The 24794-nt window shown below is 38.2% G+C and overlaps 1 long non-coding RNA gene across 6 annotated transcripts in view; it reads right to left on the bottom strand.

Moving 5' to 3' along the window:
- LOC140682389 (uncharacterized) overlaps positions 1–24794 on the bottom strand; it is a 146676-nt gene that overhangs the window by 67233 nt on the left and 54649 nt on the right. For 2 of the 6 annotated variants that reach the window (XR_012054054.1, XR_012054056.1), the window contains exon 3: positions 10290–10364. This is a non-coding gene — a long non-coding RNA (uncharacterized lncRNA). The other 4 variants (XR_012054052.1, XR_012054053.1, XR_012054051.1 and 1 more) reach the window with 4 other exon arrangements.

Raw genomic sequence — 24794 nt, 5'->3', positions numbered from 1 at the left:
CATCCTCCCCATCTCTTTTGCTTAGCCCCAGGGCTTGGCTTCTTCATGTGAAAGGTGTCTAAAGACAGAGAGAAATCTCACCACACTGAATATAGAGAGAAAACAAATCTTTTCCCACCCACCACAACAAAAATATTCTCTGCTATTCAGGGAAGCAATTTAGAATTATGAGCTGCCTTTGACAAACACAGCCCATAAGGACTTTGTCACATAAATCACACAATGTGTGACCCTAAGACATTTTTCTATTATTTAATATTTAACAAAGGATTTGCACAATGGTGACACCATGCCAATCTTAAACCCATTTAAATCTTTAACCAGCAAGTTTTTAATCTTGGGTGAGTGGGTGAAATAGCCTCTGCTGAGCAACATTTATTTTTCACCAAACAGATGCAATTTGAATGCTTCTGTTTTCCATAAGAATTGTTGACCATCTAAGCAAGGTAGTAGTAGGTTATTTACATACCAACCACAATCAAATTGTTACAAGCCAAATAGATGAAGGTTTTTTTCTACTTCTAGAACTAGAGTATAATTCATATTAATGACTGAATGGGTGCAGATAAAATAAAAGCCAACCTGAGTCTCTGAATAGAAACTGAACATAGCTAAAGCAAGCCTTTTCATATGCAGACTAGTTCCTCTCATAGCAGAGAAGTTCATTTTTGGGTCACATATTGCCCTTAAACAACTGGGTTAGTTAAGGTCAGTCAGTCTGTGTCCACTGACTGATGAAAGCATCCTGATTGCCGCAGTAAGGAATATTTCTAGCACCATACATCATGTCATTTGTACCCAGAACAATTTGGATGAATCCTCAACTCTATGCATTCTCCAAAAGCAGGAAAGGTCAAAAGTTTCCTTCTTGCTACAGGATACTCTGCTACTATATGTACATCAAATTAGATTGCACGTACGACAAGCTATCGAGATGACTTGTGTACTCCTTTTATTTGACACATATTAAACAGCATACAGCATGCAGAGGGCTGATAGATCCTGCGGCCAAAAGCGAAGTTTATATTCAGTTTTTCATTTTAAGTACAGATAAGTTGGGGGGGAGGGAGACAGTGTTGTTTGTTTCAGGTTTAGTGAAGTAGCAGTTCTGTAACATGAAGGAAAATATCATTGCTGCATTTGGAAACAAATTTCTGTTACACTGACAAGGTGAAAAGAAATTTAAAGTTGAACAAAACTATTTGCCTTTATGAATCCAAAAGCTTTAAATTGTGTTTATTTTTTAAGATATTCATGTTTAATGTAAAATAAAACTTGAATTTTAAATAACATTGAGGAGCAAATTTTGCTGAAAAATAATTTTCTCAAAGCAAACAATGGTTTATTTATGAAAATACAAACATATTTTCTGTCTAAAATGTTTTCAGTTTTTAAAAAAATAAATCAGTGAAATTTCTATAATTGTAAAAATATAAATAAACTAAAACTTGTGTTTTTATCAAGCTGCCTTTCATGTAGTATTTTAGAAAATATGGTTGTCTTATAAGAAAAAAATCTTTGATTCCCATTTATGCAAAAGACACAGTAACCCATAGATAAGGTTGTATTTGGAGAAGCAATAAAACATCTGGGTTTAAAAGCAAAAAAAATCTTTTCATGAAAGCACTAGCAACAGACTTTTTTTTTCTTTCTTTTAAATTGACACAATTTTACTAAGTTGGTTTTAGAGGTTTATATTTGATTCTGGCTGGCTGGCTGTATTTGCATGAAGCAACATGTTAAACCTGAATTGCCTTGCTATTTTCAAGAGGACTTTAAGTTACCATAAAGCTGGAGTAATGAAGAAAAATCCTTAATAAACAGTTTTCCATGTTTTTAAAATAGCTGTTCAATCCTGATCCGGCTGTTTTATGTTGATATTACATAATAAAACAACTAAAAAGCTGGATTAACCTGCTTCTCATAGATTCTCTCAACACTGAGCTGTCTAAATTGGCATAAAGCCACTTAGAAAGCTTTCCTCATGCCCAACAACAGGGAAGTTAGGAAGGTACATAATTCTTTTTCTAAAAATTAAATCCCAAAACATTTTGTTTAACATTTAAATAGTCTTGCATTATATCCTCAATTTGCAGTTTGGGATTAATTGGTTATCTGGATACACCATGTTTTTCATTACTGACAATGCTACTGCCTTTGGATAATAACCTTTACACAGAATATTGGTCAGCTAGATCTTAATCAGATCCCTTTTGGCTTTACAGAAAGCAAATTTTTGCTATCAATGAAATCAAAGGCAAAACACCTCTAACTTCAATCAGAGTAGGATTTTTAATATTCCAGCTTCTGAATCATAGAGAAAAACACTCTCATAATGAAACAACCTTTGCAGACAAGTAACTAGGCTGTTGTTTCTTGTGTTATTACTTAGTCTTTAAATTCCAACTTTTCAGGTGTATTCTAAGTTGCTTTTCTTTTCCTTATTATCTTTTACATGGTTCAACTTATAAATAAACATTATTAACTCCTTTTTATTCTTATAATATTTAATATGGTTTTATTTAAATGACTCAGAAAACACAGTATTTTTCCCTCTTCTCGCATGATCTGTGCAAAAATGTATGGATGTATCTGTTTATTCCAGATATAAATTATATATATATATATAAGGATAATCATTAAAAATTTACAAACCTGTGTCTGTGCCTTTCCCAAAGACCTAGGTTCATACTGGGAACACAAGTCTGTTGTGAATAAAGGCTTCCATAAAATTCTGATCAATAACTGTTTAATATAGATATTGATGAAGTTTTATAGGGTCTTGATTCATAAAGGATCAGCACTAGAAGTATTGAATTCTATTCATGATTTGCATTCTAAATCACCTTGCAAATTTATGGCACTTATCTGAGATGAAAGTTAAAAAGTTAGGTGTTGGGCTTTCACTGCTCAGGAAAGTAACGGATTAAGTACTGAACCAAACAGAACTATAAAGGGGATTTATGCTACTCAGAACATCTTGTCTAATTGAAAAATAAATATTTATGCCAAACTGTAGGAATTAATGTGTTTATGCTTTCAATTTATTTTTCAGCAGCATGATTCTTAGCATTCTGGCCGTATCTTGTTAGGGAACTCTTGTGATTCTGGAGGTGATGCCCGCAGACACTGAGAAATAAGTGTGGGCAATAAGTATGCCTTAGATAAGTTATCTGCACTGTGTGACACTCTAGGAGCATTTCATGTAATGACTGTAGGACATATTCAGATCAGCCACTGTGGACACCTTACTTAATCACAGGCATTACTGAGGATCCTTCTACCAAGAGGGAAGTTCAGATTGCTGAACATTTGGGTTTACCAAGTCAGGTTCAGCAGCAGTGAAGGTGTTACAGCACTTGTTTGTCATTGTGTCTAGCTTAAAGACTAGACATATACTTAGGAAGATGGTAAGCCTACCTGTATTGTTTTTGAACCACATAGATTTGGGAATATGTTTATGGACCAGTTCTTGATGTCTGCTCTAAAGAAAGTTCATCTCAGTCCTTAAGCATGAGCTTCTTTCCAGAATGTCCTTTTGCTGTGGCAATGCTTCTAAATCATCTGGACCAGTTTTCGTTTCTTCATTTCCTTCACATACATCTTGTCATCTAAAATTCATTACACAAGAAAATAATGATCCAAGACTAGGACTCTATTCAAGACAAAGACTGCAATGTAATTTTCCAAGATATGCATGATACTAGATGAGACCAGAAAGCAGCTAGTATTTTCCATGTCCTGGAAAATGTGGCACTAGAATGGTATGCTGGCTTTATCTCAGGTATAGTTAGTTTTCTTCCCTGTGGCTGGTATGGGGCTGTGTTTTATGTTTGTGCTGAATACAGAGTTGATAATACAGAGATGCTTTGTTTATTGCTGAGTAGGTCTTTCAAACAGACAAGGCCTCTTCTGCTTTTCATAATGCTGTGCTGGCAAGGACTCTGAGGGGGCATGAGATGTTGTGAGGAGATACAGCTGGGATAGATGACCCAAACTGACCAAAGGGATATTCCAGACCATGTGGCATCACACTAACTATATAAAGTAGGGGGAAGAAGGAAGAGAGGAGGACATTTGGAGTTTGGAGTGATGGTGTTTGTCTACCCAAGTCACCATTACATGTGATGGGACCCTGCTCTGCTGGATATGGCTGAACAGCTTCCTTCCAATGAGAAGAAGTGAGTTAATTCCTTGCTTTGCTTTGCTTTGCGTGCGCAGCTTTTGCTTTCCTTATTAAACTGTCTTAAACTAATCTCAGTCCATGAATTTTCTATCTTTTACTCTTCCAGTTCTTTCCCTGATCCCACTGGTGGGGGAGTGAATGAGTAGGTACACAGGACTTGGCTGCTTTCTGGGGTTAAACTATGACAAATGGTTAGACAAAAAATGTTTACCTTGGATTTATGAAGGAATCAAATAAACCAAAATTCAGTTATACTATTTATCTCTCCAGATTTCACTCACTGTAAAGTTTCTCACATGGTGGACAAACGTATTGCAAACAGATAACAAGAGACAGGTGGGCCAAAGAACAAAAGAAAGCTGAAGCATCCAGAGTAAATCATGACTGCAAATACATTTGGAAATATTGTTATTGATCTTCACGAGAAAAGGATATGAATGTCTGCATGTGTACACATGAATTTGCAAACTTTAACCCACCTGCTGACAAGAGACTGCTCTGACAGCTGTTCATCCAGTTGGAGTGTGGTTTGTACATGGTTACAAAAGATATGAGCCTGCCAATTTGATAGATGGCCTCTTTTTTATTGTTTAGAAGTGGAAGAATACACTATTCTGGAATGTGGACTCTTTTATTCCACAAAGTTGAAAGAATAGTATCAGAAATGTTCAAAGGATTCAGAATTATGCCATTATACACCTACAATTCAAAACACACATACTCCAATAATGCAAACTGACTACAATGTTCTTAGCAAGAAAGACAAGATTTGCACCCTGGGTAATATTATATGTAACTACCTAATTAAACAACATTTTTGTTATCACTGTATGACAAACCAAAATTGAAAGCAGCTCTGTATGTTGTCCGGTCACATCTTTGTTCTGTTTTTAAGTCCCATGGCAAGCAACTCAATCTGTGTATTATTATCAATATTACCAGTACAGAGGTGTTATTAATCCTTACTTTCATACAAATCTCTAACTTTTCTACAGCTAAGGTGGGGAAGGCAGGGTGATATATGGCTGAAGTGACTCAGAATATCAGAGTCACTTCCTTTATTTAGGGTTCTGACTTCTTTATTCTAAAGTAAACTTGATATTTGATAAAATCAAGTGTATTAAACAGGAGTGGTAAGCTATAGTCAATTCTGCTATGGATAGACTTACATCAACATCCTCATACTAACTCCTGTATGCCAGTTTCCAAAGTTGATTTTAACATCATGGTGTTGCATACTATAACATCAAAGTCTGCTCTCTAGGCTTGCTTTCTTCATAATTAAAAAAAGTTTCCTTCCTCCTGCAGTAGCTTTTCTGCTTAGTTTGTGGATAGAACCACTTTTATGTTGGTATGCAGTAAAGTGTTCCAAAATTCTTTGGAAGCTCTATGAATCACAGCAACACAGGAATTAACACATTTTATTTGTGGTGTTAGGTTTCCAGTTATTCATATTACTAGTTAAAGCCTAGATATTACAAATCTTCAGTCTTCCAATTAGTCTTTAGCTATTGAAGCAAGTTGAGAGATTTTTTGTATGGGTAGAGTCAATTTACATGAATCAAAGTTTTTGATATTGGCCTTTTGGTTTTATTTGCTCTTTCAAACATTTACTTCAGTACAGCAATATTTAAGCATATCGTTTCAAGATCCTCAATGGATTGAATTAGCTGACAATGAAAAAAGAAAAAATACTTCATATATCTTGAATACTGCCATTCATCTAAACTCACAGTACCAGTGTAATTTCTGATTTGAAAGTTTACATGTTCTGATCCCATGTGGGGGATGGACAGGGGTTCCCAACCTCTTCTCTTCTCTCCCCCTCTCTTTCTTTCCCACCACATACACACACACTGCTTCCCTCTCCCTGCAAGAGGGAAACAAAAACTCCGGGACAGTAAATAAACAAGACAAGGCAGGCCATTTGTCCAGCAAGGACAATTAGGAAGCAGAACCCTCCAGTGTGTCACTGTAAACAATCCCTTGGGAATATCCTTCTGTTCTTCTGCTGCTTTGAGGCCCAGTCTTGCTCTGTCTTCTAAACAAAATTGCTATAAATTCAGTAGGAAAAAGGGATGTTACTCTCCCAGTCAGGCTGACAATAACAGAGAGCAGCACAAGCTGTTCTTTGGAAGGTGTGGAGCACTGTATTCCATACTCATAAACTCAAGACACTCTAACCCACAAACTTACTTAGTGCTTCAAAACCTGGAACACTTGAAGTCTTAGCCATCTTCTAACATACTAAATAAAGTCTTCCCTTTTGCATTACTAATAGCTGAGCTAAGTTCTTAAATGTAGTTAAATGTTATTATTCATTAGACAGAGAAATTTAACTTTTGCTACCTAGAGAATCTTCATATTTATGGCTTTGAGAAGAGAATTACCTGATTTCATCAGTTATTATCCACTAGCATAGTCTTCACATTTTATCTAGTGTTGCAGGTTTATTATATTGACCCCATTTCCATAGCCACTGAATTTTAACTTCTGTATTTATATTTCACAGATATTTTCTGTAATTTAAAAAATTACAGCTACAGTGTGAGAGAACTAAGAATCACACAGTAAACTTTGCATCCAGATGATTGTCAATGTTTCCAGCTCTAGGACTCAAGAAGAGACAACCTGAATAAAATCTCATTAAAGTGACAAAAGTGGTCAGACAGAAAAATGAGGGGTAAGAACAGGATTTTTATTATTAAAATCATGGAAATGTTTTCTTCTGCAATATGAAGCATCAGAATTTCTTCAGCTGTGATCCACAGAGCTCTTGGAACAGTGTGCAGACAGGGAACTTGCTAAAATGTTGGGTGTTCCTCCGCTGTAAAGAAATAAATGGAATAAGACAGGTATTTCTTCTTAATATTGTCTTGATCATGTTGGCATTACTCTGAAGAACTGCTAAGGGCAGGTAGAGAAAAAACTTGTTCACATGGCTCAGTAAAACAATCTCCCCACTAAATGCTGCTGTGGACAAAGAGACACAAAGATAGAAGATACAAACCGACTGTTTCTCATAATGGTTGAAGCAAGGAGGGAACAGGAAGATCCAATCTGCGAATCTGGGCATTCAAGCTGCAAAGTTCTGCAAGTCTGTAGAAGCATGACTCAGTATGTAAGTATTGAATATTAAAACTATGGATAAGTAAAAAGGCAGTTGCTTCATGTGAAATAAATTTTAGAAATTTAGTGGTTCACACCTTGTTCGTGGTGTGTGCCTGAAAATGAGGCCTCTCTCTATGTATTTATCACTTTCTCATAGCCATCACCCATTTGCTTTCTTTTCATGGCATACCCATTCTAGGAATTCCCAATCCTTAGTCTTAATCAGGGCAGCAAGTTTGTCTAAGCATTTTAAAAGCCACTTTGACCTTAAATAGCCTGCATGAAAAGTTTCAAAACCGTGATTCAAAATAGATGCCATCAAGAAAGGAAAGACAAGGCTGAAACAAGAAATAATTCTAGATTCAGTATGAGAACCTGGCAGATCTTCACTGTCTGCATACAAACAGAGTCTGCCAAAATGCAGTGCTTGAGCAGTAGAGATATCTCATTGCAGCTGATGAGGCATAGGCCCAAGTCATACTCTGGTTTCATACCCAAAGATTACCCATACAGGCAGCTTAGATGAAAGTATTTGGCCTCTAATCCTATAAATGAATACTGCCCAGAAGACCCATTTTTGTGGCCTCATTTATGGGCCACTGTTGGAGAACCTGTTTTGGTGACTCATTTACACCATGGAGATCAGCACATCTACTGTGGGCACAATTATTTAGAACAAACAAATTTTACTGACAAAGCAAAACCATATTATTAACATTAATCTGCAAAAAAAATTTATAAAATTTACCTGAAATGAACATATAATTACCAAAATGGATATAAAGGCACTAAGTAGTGAGCCTTTCTGAGGGTTGAAGGTGAAAGATATGGAGCCTCAGCACTGTGCCCTTGATTCACTTCCCATGTCTCCCAGCTATGATGACAAGACATGACAGACAGAGAAAGAAATAGTTTCCTTCAGCTGTAAATTTATCCAATCCAATCCATAAAAGTCTGGTATTACATTTTTGTTGGAATTTTCTTTCTGTGAAAACTCCTCTTGCATGTGTTTCTGCCTGGCGGCAGAGTTTCAGAAAGAAAGATGATGACTCACAGCAGAGTACAGTCTGCTAAAAGGTAAAGAATTTGGGTAAATACTCCCTGAAGCTGGGGAAAGAATTGAAAGTAGGTGTTCTCTATCTGCGGTGAATACCTTAGATATAATTACATCACAGGAATGGGAAGCATGATCTTTCAGTAACACTCTTGTTTTCCATTGATCTGAGCAAGATCATTGCCTAGACAAGCTCAAGTTAAACATACTATACTAGATCTGTAGCAGGTTTCAGTAGAATATGTGGATCCCAGCTAGACCCAGATATTAAAGTAACACCAAACCACTTAATTCATCTGCTAAAATGATGGTACTTCTGTTAATGCACAGAAACAGGACTCTAGAAATTAGAGCAATTCTACAAGTGAAAATGTTGATATCCACAAATTTCTAAATAGATTATCACTCAGGAACCAAATTCCACCCAGGTCCAGCACTATAGTCAGCAAAAACTTTCTATGGACAGGATCTAAATGACTTGAGCAACACACCCAAGGAAGCCCTTGTTGGAGATAGGACCAAGTAATTAATTACCTGCCTCAAAACTGGATTCTTTTTCCTCCATGCAACAAGAAGGAGGCTGGCTCGGTGGCTCAAGGGCCCCTTGCAGTTATCAAGCTGCTTATTTATTCAGCACTGGAAGACATGCTGTACACTGACATGGATTCTCCACCACAATTGTATGTATTCATTCAAGCAGAACATGTTGGCTAATAGAAGAAGTAATTGGGATCTCAAGGTACCCTGTCTTTCTCAAGCTAAAACATTTTTAAGTGGTTGAAGGTTTTTTTGAAATTAAGTCTTGTGCCAACAATTCATAAACATTTAGAAAGTTTCTGAGCACAAGAAAACCATAAAAACCAGTCATGCCCTTGAGATACTCCCCTGCTTTAAGCTGTGGGAACACAGGAGTTAGCAGAGGATGCCACTATTTCTGCAGCACATGTGCTGTGATTTCCACATAGTTCTTCCAAAGAAGATCTGAGAATCTGCTATTTTCTATCATTCGTGAAAAAATAATTGTCAAAAGTCTCGAGTCATTTATCTCAGTAGACTCATCTTCATCTCATCTACCCTCCCATCATTAATCTTCCACATCTTTAGACAAATTATTTGATTTTGGATACAAATTTATCACAATATCATTGCTCATAGCAAATCTGACTATAAGCCAGGCTTGCCTATCTCAATATCTTTGTCATGGTAGAAAAAGAAAGGACAAGAGAAGTTTAGAGAGAAAATAATGGAAAATAGAATTAATATAACGTGTATATTTTAGATCTGGTCTTTTACTTACAATAACAGATACAATCCAGAGCACACCTGGATCTAAATGCTGGATTGTTCTGCTATGTGACTTAAATTCCGGTTCAATACTTGTTCTGAGAATTAATCTCATTAAGATGAGTGTAGCAGCTAATTGTATCAAAAAATTGCCAAATGTTTTCAAAGGCAATAGTAAATACTTGCTATGGATTTTTTGGTAGATCCACAGAGGAGGAATAGTCTGAACTTGCATTCAATGGATTTTTCATGAAGAAGGATATGGCACTATTTAATCATCAGTTGTATATTTTGGGTTGCCAGATTAATTTTTCTGTCCTGCTGTAACTTAAATATCATGTGTTGAGCCTGATTTTCCCCAGAGAAATCTTGACACTGCCACATTCCAGTGTCTTACCTCCTCTTATGAACATACCCCTGCAACTGATGAATCCTGCCTAAATTCTGTTCTTAAATTCATTCCCCCAGCAGTGTCTGAAGACTAGTCCACAACATTATGGGCATTATAATGGACATTATCGATGTAAAGGAAAGTTGAATTGTATCAATTACATTGCATATGTCTTATACACTTAGTGCTATAAGTCACTACATTCCTGAAAAGTTAAATATATTTATCCCTTTCCTGAAAAGTTTGAACACAGTTTTACTCACCATCTTCATCATGTGCACAGGTCAGCAGCAAGCCCTGTCTTCCTGTGTAGTTATGAACACAAGGATTTTTCAAGGCTGAGGAACAAAAAATATTACCATGTACTGAAAAACAGTTTCCACAAACACACACTCCCCCTGAATTTGTAATTTGAATATATTGCAAAGGAGAAAAGTGAAAAATATGAATAAAGGTGATGAGGCAATGATGACACAATAGGAGCTGGGAGAGAAAGCACAGATTTCCTGGCCACTGCTTGGGGCTCCACAGCAGAACAGGAATTGATGTGAAGACACGACCTGCTGTTGGGCACCAAGGGAAGGTTCAAGGGGCTGACAGGAAACTTCACATTACAGATAGTGAAGGCCTGCTGAGGTTACTTCAGGTTAAGCTGTGGGGACTGTCCACTGCTCAGGAGCGCAGTCTCTGTGGAAGGACCAGTCTGCAAAACTGATTCCTGAGGTGAATGAAATGGAAAGAGCAAACTGACTGCTGAGGATGTTGTATGTACCTGTTTGTACACACCACTCCTTTCTATGCCTTCTCTGCAATGCCAGCTTAGCTGTGGGAAATGGGTCTACTTTAACATGAGGGATCAACAGGAGTATCGTTTTTTAAAGGCACCTAGGAAATGTACTCTGTCCCCTACAGATGCCTGTGCTAATGTCTCTGGAGGTTTTAATGTGCATCTTACATTATTTCAGTGTTTCAGTGTGACCAAAACGAAATACTTTGGAAAGCTTCATTTTGCAGGGGGAAAAAAAAAGTCTGAGATTTGGGCTTGTTTCAATTTGGAGTGGCTCCATATGCTAAGTTCCTGGAATTTCCTGTAGGAAATACCATTTTCCAACCAGAGGGTAAGACAAGGCTCATTGGCAGCAGAGCATGAAGGAGCCTCTATGTCACCATCTTTGTTTTAGTTATTCTTCAGACAAATTGAAGTTTGCCAGGACTTTAAGTAAGACAACCCATTTATTTCATACAAACCACAGACTTCCAGGTGTTGTGGCTTTCAGTCATTACCAGTATTTCTATTTACAAAGGCAAGAGGCAATCTCTAGTATATTTCAATCTATCTCATGCACAGCTCCACAAAATTCTCACAGATAAATCTGGAAATACTATCTTTTCTGTTTGTCTTTATTCCTTAAAAGTAGAGTAGTTTTTTGCAGTTTGGTCAAACCCTAGAATTGATTCACAGGTAAATTGAGAATTTAGAATGCCAAGTAATTACAAAGGTCATTTGCTAGATTCATGAGCAGTTTCTAAGGAAAATGGGGAAGTCTTTATTTTGGATTAACCTTACCCAGGCTGATGCTGATGACATGTTGCATTCTTGAGGCCCTTTGGGATGAAAGCACTGAGCAACTGGAACAATTATATGCAGTGGAAATATGTGCTTTACACATAGATTGGCAGATACTGTACTCTCGTGTCTGAATATATTTCTCCATACTGGTTCAGCTTATAAGTTACTGTGATCATTTTTTTTATTCTTTCTTGCTAGCATATGTCTGCTTTTATCTCATCCATTACTGGCACATGTATGCTCACAACATTATACCACAGCGGCCATTTTAGTATAACAGATGGGCAAGAGGATTATTTGTCTTGATACTTCATTCAGAAACCACGTTTTGTTTATATTTTGTATTGACATTAAAAAGCTTTTCAACCAATGGGGGTTTTCTTTTGAGATATTTTCATTTTATTTTATTTTTTACTGATCCAAAAAGGCATAGCCTTTTTTTTTTTTCCACTTCAAGACAGAATGATAGCACTGCCTGAGGGTTACCCATAGCAGTAAGCTAACTTCTAACACAAATCAAACACAAAGGCTGATGAAGAAGAGATGCAAAATTGCTACTGTAACATTGGAAATAAAACTTAAACATGAGATTCAAAGGCTGCCTGCTTGATAATACAATGGGGGAAAAAAAGAAAACCCTATTATGAATAAAAGCTATTGGAAATATTCAAAGCCAGGAAGAGAAAAAAAAAAAAAAAAAAAATCCCAACCTGTCACAAACGAAAATGGATTTTTCAAATTTATCAGATACAATTTTTTAACTTTTCTACTGGAATCAAACAGGCAGACAAAGCAGGGAATAGTTTACTGCTTTGGGAAGGAATGTATAATTTAGGGTATGGGGCTTCTGACTGCATGTGCTCTGTCTATATTTGATTTGTCTCTTTTCCTTCCTTTGGAGCACTGGAAGTTTATGCTTCAGATATGGATGACCTGATGATCAGGCAAATGCTCTTCATGGTGAGTAGAGCTATTGTCCCTCTTCATTGAAGGTAAGACCTTCTTTGCCCTTGCCTTGTTCAGGTTTTCCCGCTTTTAGCAACCCCTGTACGGTAATAAAGCAAGATTACTGCGCTTAACAAGGATCTGCAAAAAGAGGTTCATATTCCTGGAGTTTGTAGTCCTTGGTGAACAGATAAATCAAAGTAAAGTTTTGCTGCCCGAGTAATAGTATGGCTGGAATGTAGCACTGGGAGATTGATACCCCTTAGGTTAAGCAACTGACACTAATTGAAAGGGTGAAATCTGAATTGAGATGCACAAGTTTAAAGTCAATGTATTGCAGAAACCTCCGATTTGAGGGTTATATCTGCTAAATTTCCACTCTCCATATTGGGACTGAAGTCAGAAATGTTATTAACTCTGATCTTGGGTGGTCACTTACAGCAATTTCTATGTAACTGAAACTTAAACTCCTGTTTGAGTTCAATCAATTCATGAAAATACCAAGACTGACATTACTGAGAAGCACACTAAAAAATTGGTAACTGAGATAGTTCCCATTAACAGTGAAATAGTAAATTCAGGTTCAGGTACCCATCAGAAGAATTTTAGTAGCATCTAGAAAACCTAAAGACATCTGTGTGGACAATTTAACCCTACATCTAGAGATACATAGTGTTTTCCCATAAACTTATAGGTAAACTAAGACTGGAAACATGCTAATCTGTACTTTACATTGCATCATTTCTTTGAAAAGAGAAATGAAATATACTTGATTTTTCTCAGAACAACTGAACTAGAAAGTAGAAAAATCATAACACCTGCATTTATAAATTATACAGGATTTTTTTCATGGAAAGTTTTTAACATTCATATCAAAGAGCTCTACTATCTGGAATATATAGTGAATAAAGTTTGTTCACAAAATGTGATAAAGCAGCTAAGTAGGCTGCAGTTTTGTTTTCCTGGTGATACTACTATAACATATAAAAAATGCCCTCTCAGCATTTTTACATTTTCCCTCATGTCTTTTGTTTAACTTTAGGTCTTTAGTGGGCATCAAAACAAACATATGTGAACCTAAGTATTTGTACTAGTAAACTTTTGAATGTTGCTATTCACCTGACATTCCAATTACTTCTAGAAAGTTTGGGTTATCTGAAAATGTTACTGTTTGATTCATCTCCTCCCCCAACCTTTTCTGATTTTCTGGATTTCCTGGTTATTCAACTGAGCACAAATTGCTGTTCATACAGATGCACTGCCATGATTTCTGATTTGCAGGCTGTCACTCCCATTAATAACCTACTAGGCTGTCATGCTGTCATTCCATGTTGCTGCAACGATTTGTTTCAAACATAGGGGCTGATTCATGAAGAATAAAAAAAGCAGTTGTCCTGTTTTACAGGAACCTCAAAATATTTATGCAGAAAATGTGTGAAAAGCACACACACCATTTTTATCCTGAAGTATGTGATTGCTAAATACTCAACTTGTTTTCCTGTGAGAAAAGAAAAAGAATATAGTCTCCACTCAATTTTTTCTATATGAAAACATAATGCCTTTAATAAAATCTTTTCCGGGTAAAATATCTGAAGTTCAGTTTCTATGCTATGATGTGATAAATCCCCAGGATGATGGCTGATTTTAGGGATTTTTTTTTTTTTCATTTCTCACCCTGTCTTTCCCAAATGTATTAATGGCAGTTATATTAGCAACAAGAAACAAAAGTATATCAGTGCTCTTCAGTGTATTCTTTTTCTTTCTTCATTCAGAAGCATCTGGCCAAATTTCACTCTTGATGACAGAGGTGCAACTTCATTGCCTCTTACAGGGTTGTGCTTTTGGAAAAGACAAAACAACACGACCCATTGGACTCACTGTTCAATACCCCCCTATACTGTTGGACTGGGAACGGTCAGATAATTTTTGGGATGGGAAAATGCCGCTGATGAATAAACCAGCACATGCATCCACACAAAGCAGAAAATGAACTGGGACTGAACCAAAACCTGCAGAGGTTTTGACCCATTGGCAGGTGTCCAGGGACTCCCCTGTCCCTGGGGGCTGCAGGCAGACAGCTCTTTGACAGGTGATGCTGGTGACTGAGGGGGAGCGGGGCAGGTCTCCTCCACTGTGCCTTCTCCCCCGAGCACTTCCCAGCACATCATGGGCATCACGCTGGGATGTCTGTCTCAGGGGCAGTGGGGCTGGCCAGCCAGCCCCCTTTTGAAACACCTTGTCCCAGCATTTGCCATTCAGCTCACATAACCACAGTGTTTCAAGGAGATGGAGCTGCCAGGAGCTGAGCTCCTGCACTTTTTCTCCTGCCAAGGCCCGACAGTTGGCACATCTCCCAAAGAAACAGGCAGAAGAAGGTTTCTGAAGAAGGAAAAGAAATAGAACAACACAGGATGCTGATGTAAATCAAAACTGGGAAAGAAGATGAATGTGGAGGCTGTTTGGATCTCAGCTGCAGTTCTAGCTCCTGGTTTCCCATTTTCCCCATCCCTGAGTTGCTTTTCTGTACCCCAGACCTGCACAGTTCGAGCTGTGCAAAATTTTCTGCTCCCCTCCTGTTCCTCTCCTCACACCTCTCACAAGGCAGCCTGCTCCTAGTGCTGCCTACATGTCCGCTAATGAGTGAACTATTCTAAAATAACTATGTAAAATACTTAAATCATTAGGCTCATTTTGTACATCATAATTTAAACCAATATTTTAAAGAGGTGGTCTCCCAGTTACTGCATTATTATCTTCCATAAGGCTTGTTACACATTAACCCACTTGAAAATTTGTCCCTGCCAAACAGTATCAGCAGCCACTCCCAAACCTGTCAATGACATAGTATTTTCTAAATTGATGCTTAATTAATGAAGTATGATTGCAACAGGTTCTCTCTTTCTCCTTTTTTAATTTGATCTCCATGGCATTATAGGAACCTAAAGATTCCACTAGGCATATATTCCTACTGTTTCCTTGTTAGAGGGAATGTATATTCATTTCAGACTTGTGGAGGCAATTACAGTAGCCACCAGTTGCCTACAGCAGCTAATCAAAGTGATAACCTACAAGTTCTCAACTCCCCATGAGACAGCCCACTTGCCTCCAGCTGATGAATGCCAAAAGAGCAGCATGGGCCTACCAGTAATGACACCATCATCTAAGGCAAGTTTTTAACTAACCCGTGGTTTTATAAAGACTCTATTAATGTCTCATAAAAAGACATCTAGATAAAACCCTCTAATAAGAATTTTTTTAAAGGAAACACCAGTGCTGATGTAAATGTCCACTCTAAAATACTAAACTGGCATTTGCTCCTTGTAACCTTTGCACTTCTCATACTCTGAAAAGTGATGAAGCCTTCCCTGAACGTTTTCAAGCGTGTGACTAACTCTGACTGATCTGCTATCATGTCCTTGCCCATGTCCAGCCACACACTCGAGCACATGCTTTGTCTTAAACAAATGCACACTTCCACCAATTTCAAAAGGGGTTTAAATTTAAATGTATAGAAGCACCATAGGAAAGTAGGCTATAATGCTGCTGGAAAGTAGTATTCTGGATTTTTAATTTAGACATTAAGTGGTATTGGCTACAACTGCAATAAATAAAACAAATTTTTGAAGTAGAAGAAAACAGCATTTATAAATAGCTCCCAATTAATTGCTAGCAGAAGGGATTCACCACATTGGTAGGAAACATTTAGATTCTTCTGCATGACCAGTCCCTTGTTTTTGCTGGAATTTTATTATTTGCAACATAGGCATACTTGGCAGCAATATGACCCTGTCCACAATCTGCCACTCTATTAGTGAGAAAAGCAGCATTAAAGATACAAACTATATTTTTGCTTTATTCCACCAACATATGTCAGAGTGTCCAGTGTATAGAAATTTAAAGTAAAAATAATTAAAAGATTTTAAGACTTTTCTCTACTTGTTTCAAAGTGACAGGCTTTGTAATCAAACAAAACAACTATTTTGTGGTCCCATTAATATTCTCTAAAAAAGAACAAATGAAAAAGAAGCCACAGAACCTCCTTCTCCCTGAAATAATAAAGCCCCCCAAATGAAGAAATTCTCTGTGGCTGTGCTGTTACTTTGCTCGAGTTCTTAAATAGGGGATTTCTCTTTAAGGCTTCTGGCCAGGTTTTGACATTGAATTTTGGGATATTCTAATTAGCTGTGGTCCCAAAGGAAGCATTCCTGGCTTCTTCCCTGCATAGTTGGAGTCCTGAAGGACTCCAGGCTTCAGGCTGCAAAGAGAGAGGGTTAGGCTCGTACATTTCCTACTCATGTCGCTATCATCGTCCAGGGAATGGACTTCTGCTCTGCTATTTCCTAGTCTTATTAAAATGTTTATGAGCATGGCTGCAGTTTACAGTTTTTAGGACTGTCACGACCTGCAGTGGTCATTTCGTACTTTGAAAGACACACATAGTCATGGTATCATTATTACTTGCTTGCACTAGCACTCAAAGGACCTGAACAAGGCCAGCCCAGAACTTGGAGATCTCCATCTTAAAGGAATGGGTGATGACCACATTGGCAGCTCCAACTATGCACAGCTTGAAGATCACACCAACTCAGGCACGAAAGCATCACCAATCTTTTTCTCCATAATAAATGTGAGGACAAATAATTCATCTTAATTTGAAAAATCAAGAATAAAAAATCTTCCATCACTTTTCTCTCTGGATAGCACTAAGACAGCAGGTACTCATCCAGGGCCAGCCTGCACGCTCAGCTCTTCTCGAGTCCCAGGGAGGCAAAACCAGTGGTGAAGGGATAAGCAATAAGCTCAGGCTCTATATCGAGGTCATAAGCTCATCCTCCACGTAGAGGTGTCCACACAAGATTTTGGACTTCAGCAAAGCTTTTCATACTCTCTTTCACAGTATTCTCCTGGACAAAGTATCCAGCACATAGTTGGATAAATGCATCATGTGATGGGCATGCAATCGGCTCACAGATCAGGCACAAAGGGTTACACTGAATGGGGTGACATCAGTCTGGTGGTGATCTGCCACTAGTGGGGCTCCACAGGGCTCAGTCCTCAGCCCTGTGCTCTTCAATACCTTCATTAATGACTCAGACTCATGACTGAAGGAATAATAAGTAAGTTTGCCAATGACACAAAACTGGGAGGAACTGCCAGCTCCCTTGAGAACAAAGAGACCTAGACAAATAGAGGACTGGACAATTACCAGCCATATGACTTTTAGCAAGGCCAAGTGCTGGATTCTGCACCTATGACAGGGAAACACTGGACTGGGGAATGACAGGATGGAGAGCAGTGCTGTGGAAAGGACCTGGGGTTCCTGGTTGATGGCAAGTTGCATCTGAGCAGTTCCCTGGCAGCCAGGAGGGCAAAGCCTGCCCTGGGGTGCATCAGGCACAGCATCAGCAGCTGGGCAAGGGAGGGGATTGTCCCGCTCTGCTCTGCACTGGGGCAGCCTCACCTCGAGTGCTGGGGGCAGTTTTGGGTACCACAAAATAAAAAGGATATTAAACTATTAGAAAGCATCCAAAGGAGGACCATGAGGATTTTGAAAGTTCCTGAGGAGAAGCTGAATGAAGATCAGCTGAGGTCACCTGGTTTGTTCAGTCTGGAGAAGAGACGGAGGGGAGACCTCATTTGGACAATGTTTCAGCTACATGGTGAGGTTCTTGGGGTGTCCTGCACAGGAACAGGAGTTGGACTTAATGATCCTGATAGGTCCCTTCCAACTCATATTATATGAAGATTGCCTGGCACCAGAGCTGCTCTGCTTGCTGAAACACTCATGAAGAGTGAAGAGGCTCTGTTTGAGACATAAGCAGTATATAACTGATACTGTAATGCTGGATATTTCACTCATTTAAGAGATTACTGGGAATAATGAACAGAAACCAATATGTTGGTTGAAATGAAATTACAAACCCTTTAATTAATAGATAGCAGACATCCTTACAGGAACAAATATGTATTACACATGTATGCAGCTTTTCACCATGGCCCCTGGTATAACAGCCATTTCTGAAGCCCAGACACTCTTTGATTGTCCTACTCTCATGAATTAGAACTTGTTTTGTGGGGTTATGATGGGCCTAGATATGAGTTCCTGTTTAGTGAGAGAGGCATATTGTGAATGAAGCCCATTTGATGGGATGGTATGACAAGCCTTTAGTTGTCTTTTCATTTCATTAGGAGCTGTGCTCATTTGTCCTGAGGCTTAACACAGTTCTTGTCTCCAAATTTCTGTCTTTTCAACCTCAGTATTTTTTCTTTTTCTTCAGTTTCCACCAGTTTTGAATACAATTACAACACAGTGGGAAAAATCATAGAGAAATAGGCTGTTTTTTACTCAGAAGTTATGCTTTATTTTCATGGAACAGTCAGCAGGAAGGATTTTCTGATGCTTTTGAAAGCAAAATCACATTTCTAAAACTTTTCATCCTCTCAGAACAGCGTGCTGTAGCTTCGAGAACAATCTGGCTAGTTTGGGAAGATAATCTTAGAATTGCCCAGAAAGAGGGACATTTCAGTGAAGATCTTAACTTTTCGGTTTTTGCATTTCAAACTCCAGCAAAACAAACATAAACAAAGACTCAGAACTGCAAACTTCAAAATGCTTTGATTTGCCTTTTGAGGTATTGGTTAGCTGAATTCTACCTGCAGGAACAAACTCACTTATAAACATTTTGCATGAAATGTAAGAATGTTGTAGCTTCGGAGCTGTGCGACAAATCTGAAGACAATTTAGAAGCAAGAGAAGCAGAATTTGCCCTGTATAATGTCTTTTAGAAATAATGATGCCAAGGAATGGCTTTCCTTGGAGACAGAAATACCTTTTGTGAACTGCATTCATTTGATCTGAGACACTGAGACAATAACTAAAATAGTTCTCACATTTATAGTTCTACAGACAGTTTCCAGAAACAAGTTAAGATTTTCTCACTTTGAAAAGTATGCAATAAAATAATGACCCTCTGTATTTCAGATATCTATTGAAATGGGGTGGTGTTCTCAAGATTTAATTTCATTTTCCTCCAATAGCACAGGGAGATGACACCCAACAGATTATACTAGCTGTCAGCCTTACACAACCATATCTGTAGACTTCAGACAATTATCTGTAATCAATAGCTGTAGCATCATGGTGATAAAATTATAGTACTTACATATAATTACACTTACGTTCAAATATAACCAGTTCCATTCAGAGCATATGTCAATGGAGTAAATCATGGTAAGTCTATAATTCTCAAAAGAGAGGAGGGAAGGTCAGATCCATGTTTTCCAAGAAATTTAGTTCAGAATGAATTTTCCTTTTCAGTTAACCTTCTAACGCTCTTTTATATGTTAAAAGAAACTTTTCTGGGTAAAGCCTTTGCAGAAGTAACCTTGCTAATGCTACACATATAACTCTTTATTTTTCTACTATATAAATTTCTTACAATTATATACATATGAATGAGCATAACATAATTTATCACATGCTGATTCTGTTACTTTAAGTCAGAAATTAGTGGACACTCCTGAATTCACAATTACTCGTAAATCCACCAAGATGAATTTTTCATGTAAGTACAAAAATAAACCTTTATTATATCTTTCATTTTGTGTTTTCTTCATTCCGTTTCAATACTAGCTCTGTGCTCCTTTTCTGTTCTCCTTCTATTCTTTCATTTCCTGATCATCTATTCATTCTGTGTTTCTCCTTTATTTCTTTCTCCTTCTACCGCTTTTGATTCTTAGCATTGATCTTGGAGATAGAATTCTGTGCTGATAAAGTGTTTGCATTTGTTTAAAAAGACTTCTGCTCTATAACTTCCCTCCCCCCCACCTCCCAATATAAAGACACTTTAATACCTTGGCTGTGTTACAGACCCTGATTTCCGTAGTTACAGAACTTTTCCCTACATAATGAAATCCTGAGTCCTAGTCACCCTGCTGTTAGGAAAGGTGGAAAGGGAGACCCTTAAAAAAAATCCTAATATGCAGCTCTCTGGACATGTTTCCCACAGGTCACCACTCCTGCTTAGGTACATTAAAAAACAGATCTGTGCAAGCAGCAACAAGTAGGAAATGAAAGGCATTGTGGAATGACTGGCAGGATCAGTCCTTCTTCCTTTATTATTTACATGTGCAGGTTGCTGCTAAGAGTTTCTCCTCTTCCTGGAAGAAGTACATTTCTCAAAAACTACAGTGTTTATGGTGAAAGTTTAAATTTTTTACAGTTTTCCTTACAAAGAATAGTGTTTAATCATAATTTTACAGAGATATACCTAGTTTTTCCCAGCCAGCGCTACCTGCAGCTGAGAAGATTAAAGCTGTGAACGTTGATGGGGAAGCTGTTTTGGGTATGCCTATAAAGAATTCCAGTCTGTTGTTCCTAGTGGCATTTCTGAGACAATTTTGAACCAGGTGCCTCAGTCCTGCCAGCAGAACAAAGGCTTCTCTCCTTCTCCTGTGACCTTTGCAACCCACAGAGGACTTGGTGCTGCAAATGTGGCCACACGGGCAGGACACAGGACAGCAGAGGGTGCAGGCAGACTGCATCCCTGGGTATCTCCTGTGGGTCCCATGGGCTTAGAGAGAGGATATCATTGTCCTGGAGAGTGCAAGAACAGAAGACAAGGAGAGAGAGCTCACCTGTGGCATGCTTCCAAAAGCTCTTTTTGCAAATTCTCCTGATCCTCACTGAGAAAACCAACCCTCCTGACCCAGGAGTGAGGATCACTGCCGTTATTCCTATGTCAAATTTCAGGTGGTTGACATCAAATCTGCAGTATATCCCAAAGCTGCAGCACTGAGCTACTATCAAAGTGAGTTTAGGCATTTAAAGCCTACAAAATTAATATTTTGGATAAAGATTTCCTTTTGGAAAGATAGGTCATATCCTAAAACCAAGGATACTCAAAAGATGATCAATGCCTCTTAGAATATGGCCTATAACTCCTCAGGTTCTAGCTAAAGAAATAATGTGCAGTCAGACAAAAAACTAGAGCTGTCAGAACCTGAAAAACCTGATTTATGAGAGATTTTTAATTTTCTTTTTTCTTTACTTTTTTTTTTCACTAACTAGAGGTAAAACCAATGCAATCACACCATAATTATAGCTTTGATCTGTTCTCTGCTGAAGACAAAAATGGTTCTATATAGGTCACTTTCTGATATCTGAGAGTGTCAAAACAGATTTATATGACAATAATATCAATCTAAAATAATCTATGGCATGCACACACAAAAAACTGCAACTATTTCAGGTATTGTCACTAATCACTTATTACATATTTCCTTATAAATTGATCATAAATTATGTTTATTGTCTTATAATTAGTAGTACTAACAGTGTCTAATAGCAATAAGGTCATTAAATATGTAAACAATAAATGATAGCAATATTAATGCCACTAAGTAGCAATGCTTGACAGCATCATGCATATTCAGTCAGCCTATGACTATATTTCTCTGCAATTTGACAGCCAGACATGGAATAGTGCCAGTCACTGGTTTAATGAATATCAAGATGAGTGCAGAAGTTGAGAAGTTAGCAGTTAGTTAGCAGCTGGATAAAAGAAAAAAAGAAAAGCTAACAAAATAAGTGTGTCCTAATGCTTTCATAATTCATATGTGGACTTTTTGGATCCTGTTATTTACCACATCTGTTCTACATCCCCTTTGCCTGGACAAACAGGGATACTTAGCTTCCTTAAGCTGTATCACCCAAACTGGTGGATTTAGCTAGTTTGCTATGAGAACTGGAATGATATATTTGACCTCTAGATTGCATAAGGATAAATCAAAGACAAAAAATTGAAAAGTTAGCATATTGGATGTTTTAATACCTTTTTTTCCCCAAAATTCCTTTGGAGAGGGTCACATGGGGTTGTTTTTCTAATGGGCTACATTCTGTACTGATTTGCTATCCACTGAATTTGTCTGGCACTACTGGAGAGGCCAGGTAAAGACTGAAGGAAAACAAATTATTTGCAAACCAATGGAAATCTTGTCAAAGCTTTGCATTAGGTATAATGTTGACTTTACCTCTTCAGGTAGAGAGGGTACATAAAGATGCCTTTATAGGTACAGATTGATATGAAGTGTTTCATTTTCCTTGTCTCTCCATCTTAGAAGATTAGAAATCTGTTCTAAAATTAAAATGGAAACTATTTGTCCAAGAAAGGACATCACTTTTTTGCCACAACTAGGATGGCACATTGAGAGGGACTTTGCATGTCTTAACATTTGGGATGTGATCCTGAAATACACTGGCTCTTTTAAAGCTGTCTTGACTTCTCCATTTATTCCAGAACTAAAGAGAAAACCCATGAGATTTTCTTTTTCCATACTTTTCTTCTCATGTGTCCAAAATTAATGACCATTGTCCATTCAGCCCTCATTTCTTGCAGTACTGGGAGTCCTGCCCTGTTATAGATCAGCTCTTCCATAAAAATTAGCCCCACATAGACTACTCTGAATGCCACCACCATGGCAGGTGCTAAGAGGGCTTTTGGTCATTTCACAGTTAAATTTTCCAAGAATTTGAGTACCTTGGGAGCTTTTAGGTCAAATCCATCAACATTTAATGCAAAAGCAAAAATAAACACACTTTATCTGCTCTCCACCCAGGCTACTTGTGCCACTTTGCTGGACACAGCTAAACTCTTTTCAACAGCATTAACTGCATCCCAAAAAATCTTTGATGTCATTCTGGTCTGTTTAACAAGAAGGCGTGTATATCCATTCTCGTCTATGATGACAGTAACAATGCCATATCTGATGGGTTCAGCTAAGATTGTCTTCAGCTGTGTTACTATCCTGAGAAAAAATAGTGTACACTCCTTTATCCTACAATGGAGAAATGTCCACACAGCATAAAAGATGCTACTCCAGGCCTGTCCCCCTACACTGCCAGAAGAGGTTTATTGCTGTCATACCCAGACCATGTAATTTAAATACACCATGATAAGATGACTGATGATCCCAGTGGACAGCAAACTGACCATGAGCCAGAAATGATCCCTGCAGTAAAGGCCAATAGCATCCCAGAATGCAGTACAAGGAGTACTGCCAGCAGCTCAAAAATGGTCAACCTTCCCCTCTGCTTAGTTCTGGAGAGACACACTGGATTTCTTTGTCTAGCTCTAGGATTCTTAGATCAAGTGAAACATGGATACCCAATGGACAGGAGTGAAAAAGACAGAGTCAGACTGTTATGGGTGGTGCCCAATGCAAGTTAAAAAGGCAATGGGCATAAATTTAAATATTGGGAATTCAGTGTGAATACAAGAAAACACATCTGTACTGTGAAGATGGCAAAACTTTCACAGAGTTTGCCTGAACAGGTAGTGGAGTGTCCATTCTTTAAGATATGCAAAGCCCTGCTGGACTTGGTCCTGGACAACTTGTGTTTGAGGTCCATACTTGAACAAAGGGGTTAGGTTAGGTTAAGATTACAGGTCACTCCCCACCCAACAATTCTGTGATTCTATGGAGACCCTCAGACTGAAGATGAAATTAAATTTGAGGTTATATCTGGTCCAAGTATGTTAACTACTAGGCACAGTTCATTAAGTAAAGTGTTGTACTGCTGAAAAAGCAAATTTCACAGAATAGGCTGGCTTGGAAGAGGCTCACAAGGAGTCCAGCACCTGGTCCTCCACAGAACAGCCCCAAGAGTCACACCAAATCCCTGAGAGTATTGTTCAAATGCTTTTTGAACTCTGGCAGGCTGGTGCTGTGACCTGTTTCAGCGCCCAGACACGCTGGGTAAGGAATCTTTTTCTAACCCAAACTAAAGCTTCCTTGACACCGCTTCAGGCCATTCCCTCTGCTCCTGTCACTGGTCACCACAGAGACAAGATCAGTGCCTGCCCCTCCTATTCCCATCATGAGGAAGTTGTAACTGCAATGAGGTCTCCCTTTAGTCTCCTCTCCCTTCAGTCCTCCTCTACTCCTCTTGTTCTCCAGGATGAACAGACCAAGTGACCTCAGCTGCTCCTCATACAGCTTCCCCTTTCACACCAGACTTTCACACCAGATACTTTATATTTTCTCATCATTCATCTGTTCTTGGCAGCTAGAACTGACCCGTGCACCAGAAATACTTCACATGATAATGAGTAGCAACACCAAGTGGCAGGCACATCTGAGCTAGCCAAGGTTATGGATTAAGCTTCAAATATTTGAACTTGATTTTTTCTGCTGATAGAAGACATCTTAAAATCAATTTTTTAATAAATAATACAATTACAAGATAATCGCT

Source organism: Taeniopygia guttata, chromosome 2 (genome assembly GCF_048771995.1).
Source record: "Taeniopygia guttata chromosome 2, bTaeGut7.mat, whole genome shotgun sequence".
NCBI lineage: Eukaryota > Metazoa > Chordata > Aves > Passeriformes > Estrildidae > Taeniopygia > Taeniopygia guttata.
Note: the sequence above shows the minus strand (reverse complement) of the source record. Positions and strands in the feature narration are given on the sequence as shown.